Below are 2,600 nucleotides of genomic sequence, written 5' to 3' on the forward strand. Positions count from 1 at the left end.
AAAAATAGAAATTATTTTACAAAGAACGAAAAAAAAAAAAAAAAATGCCCTTTGAGCTTAAAAAAAATAATCAGCTGGCTGCTTACTTTTGATAATTTCCTTTCCCCTCACGGGCAAAAGTAGTAGTGCTTGCTTCTTCGCTAATATAACCATTCATTCATCCTTTCTTCCTACCTTTCTTTCCTTCTTTTTTTTTTTTTTTATTTTATTCTTAACCGTTCCTTCATTCAGTGTTTCAAATTTGGTATTAATTTATCACGTAGCTCTTTTGAAATAAAAAAAAAATGTTAAGTGGGAAATACTCAATTGGGAGTTTTATTTATTTTTTTGAGAAGGCAAAAATGGGGTATTAAAAAAAATGAGCGCACAAAATTTTGACCTTTGAAGGGAAAGTAAAAAAAACGGAAATGTACGTTTGTACATACGTATGTAAAATAAGCTAGGTACATTTGGGGGGATACCCCTCTCTTTGCTTTATTCTGTGGGGAACACCCAGTTGGATGCGCCAACGGAATGGACGAATAGTCGTGTAACTGAATGGCCTAGTGAACAGCACTACAAAGGAGAGAAACAGAGGAACGGGTGCAGGACAAATGCATACATGGTAAACGTTGAATAAAGGGAAAAGGCCATATAATAAGTTGTGTGTGTACGCAATGTTGTTGTACCCCTGGACGTACATCCTGATGTGGAAGTTCGCCGCGAGCTTGAATTGGTAGAGTTGTTACGCACCCAGTCGTGTGACCCCTTCGATCTTTGTAAGCTCTATGTACACATTTGTGGACAAGGAAAATACCTACCACATAGCAAGAAATACTGCACAGTTATGTGCCACCTGTTTGTCAGGACAGGGGTAGAAGACGCTCATTCCTGTGTGTGTGTTACGTTATTATATATTTTGTACACACCTTTTCTTATTTGGTTGTTGTTGTCCCCCCCCATCCGTGGAACGTTTCGATTTGTGCAGGTGAAAATTGAAATGAAAAAGGTATGGACAATGGAAGAAAAAAAAAAGGAGGTTATTTTGTTCCCAATTGGGGGTCCATCCATTTGACATAAATAATTCGTGAAAAAAAAAAAAAAAAAAAAAAAAACACTTGGTGGAACTTTTTTGTGTTAAAAAATTTCGCCATTTTACAAAAGTCAACAAACCTTTTGAGGAATATTTTGAAGGCAGTAAAATTGTATGTCGCAGAATATTTTGCGCTAACCTAAATTTGTAATGGGGAGTACTTTGGACTATCCATTTTTTCTGACCATTTTGTAGGCAAAAGTTTGCTCAAAAATGGCGTTGCGATGTGTAAACACCATTTGTATGTTTTCCCCAACAGGGAGTTATACCCTTAAATCTGTGTTTTTTTTTAAGGGTAAATAAATGAGAGGGAAACTCAATTTTTAACGACCATTTTGCATGCTACGTTTTTTCAAGTCTGCTTTTTTGCGCAGGGGCCCATTCATGAGAGTGACTTTTTTTTTTTTTCCAAATGAACAATGCAATGCCCTTCATAGATTAGTTGCATTGAGGGGGGAACAAAAATGTTCAAAAAAGGGTTGACGATTAGTGGTGAATGTGCTTCGTTGGATAAGAATGGCAGAAATCGATATGTTGAGTGCTCGTTGGCTGCGAATTGAGGGTGCAGGGGGGGCATTTTTGCACAACTGGATCTACAGCAGTTGCAACGGCGGAGATCGTGGATAGAAAAAATTTCCCTACATGGTCCCACATGTTCCCTTAGTTTATGGTGAAATTTGCGTTCCTTTTTGGTAAAATTTGCGTTCCATTTTGGTAAATTTGCGTAACTTTTGCTTAACTTATGGGTAAATTTTGCTCTGCCCTCTCCTCAACTTTTTCCGTTTTTTTCCTAAATTTCCAGAAAAGGGCACCCAAAATGTTACACTTAAATCCCCCATTTCAGCGGAAAAATTGCGCAAAAAGGAAAATTTGCCTCATCACAAAGCAACTTGTTTTTCCTTCCTTTTTGAAGAAGTTCGAAAGTTCGCAACTTAGCGAGGTGAAAATAGTTGGAAAGGTTTTAAAATTGCGCAATTTGTAGATCAGTGTTTTTTTTTTTAATATTTTTGCCCTTTTTTTTTTCGACAATTTTTTGCGAATTTTGCGAAATTTACAACTTCTAGGCACTCTCACAGTTCTGCAACTCTTTTGCGACTCTTTTGCGACTCTTTTGAGACTTTTTTGCGACTTTTTTGTGACTGTTTCCCACTTTTTTGTGACTGTTTCCCACTTTTTTGTGACTGTTTCCCACTTTTTTCCACTTTATTCCAATTCTCCCTCGGCACTTGAATTTTCATACGAAAAAACATGCTTGGCTATAAAGCCGCGAGGCAACAGTTGTGTGATTTGTTCTCCGGAAAAATTAAAAAGTTCCCCATTTTTTTTGCAAAAAAAGAGAGACCTCCACATATATGCTTATAAATGTGTGTTAAAAAAAAAAACTTGTAAGGAGAAAAATACCAAAGAGTGAAAAAGAAAAAAATTAAGAGGCTCATTTGGAATCATTGATGAAATTTTTTCCCAATTTGACCATCTTTTCCCTTCTGTTGACGATTTTCGATCTCCCCGAATGGTTCACTTTAAGCAC

Source organism: Plasmodium cynomolgi, chromosome 9 (assembly GCF_000321355.1).
Source record: "Plasmodium cynomolgi strain B DNA, chromosome 9, whole genome shotgun sequence".
NCBI lineage: Eukaryota > Apicomplexa > Aconoidasida > Haemosporida > Plasmodiidae > Plasmodium > Plasmodium cynomolgi.